Source organism: Cyphomyrmex costatus, unplaced genomic scaffold, assembly GCF_001594065.2.
Source record: "Cyphomyrmex costatus isolate MS0001 unplaced genomic scaffold, Ccosl1.0 scaffold270, whole genome shotgun sequence".
NCBI classification, from domain to species: domain Eukaryota; kingdom Metazoa; phylum Arthropoda; class Insecta; order Hymenoptera; family Formicidae; genus Cyphomyrmex; species Cyphomyrmex costatus.
The window spans coordinates 1,146,212-1,146,933 of record NW_017276800.1 but is presented as its reverse complement, the minus strand read 5'-3'; positions in this window follow the sequence as shown (position 1 = coordinate 1,146,933).

The window sequence follows — 722 nt, the reverse complement described above, 5'->3', positions numbered from 1 at the left end:
ACTTTTTTCTAACCTACAAATTTGGTACCCATTTTCTTTTCACTGAAGTCGAAAATCGGTTTTTTCTCGTTAACACCATTCGATAGAGAACGCCGAGATACGCATTTCTAACCTACAAATTTGGAATCGATTTTCGACTTTTCACTTCGAAGTCGAAAATCGGTACCAAATTTGTAGGTTAGAAAAAAGTCGAAAATGGGTACCAAATTTGAAGGGTAGAAATGCGTTTCTCGACATTCTCTATCGAATGGTGGTAACGAGAAAAAACCGATTTTCGGCTTCGAAGTGAAAAGTCGAAAATCGATTCCAAATTTGTGGGTTAGAAACGCGTTTCTCGACATTCTCTATCGAATGGTGGTAACGAGAAAAAACCGATTTTCGACTTTTCACTTCGAAGCCGAAAATCGGTTTTTTCTCGATACTACCATTCGATAGAGAACGCCGAGATACGCATTTCTAACCTTCAAATTTGGTACCCATTTTCGACTTTTTTCTAACCTACAAATTTGGTGTCGATTTTGGACTCACTGAAGTCGAAAATCGGTTTTTTCTCGTTATCACCATTCGATAGAGAACGCCGAGATACGCATTTCTAATCTTCAAATTTGGTACCGATTTTCGACTTTTCACCGAAATCCAAAATCGGTTTTTTCTCGATACTACCATTCGATAGAGAACGCCGAGATACGCATTTCTAACCTACAAATTTGGAATCGATTTTC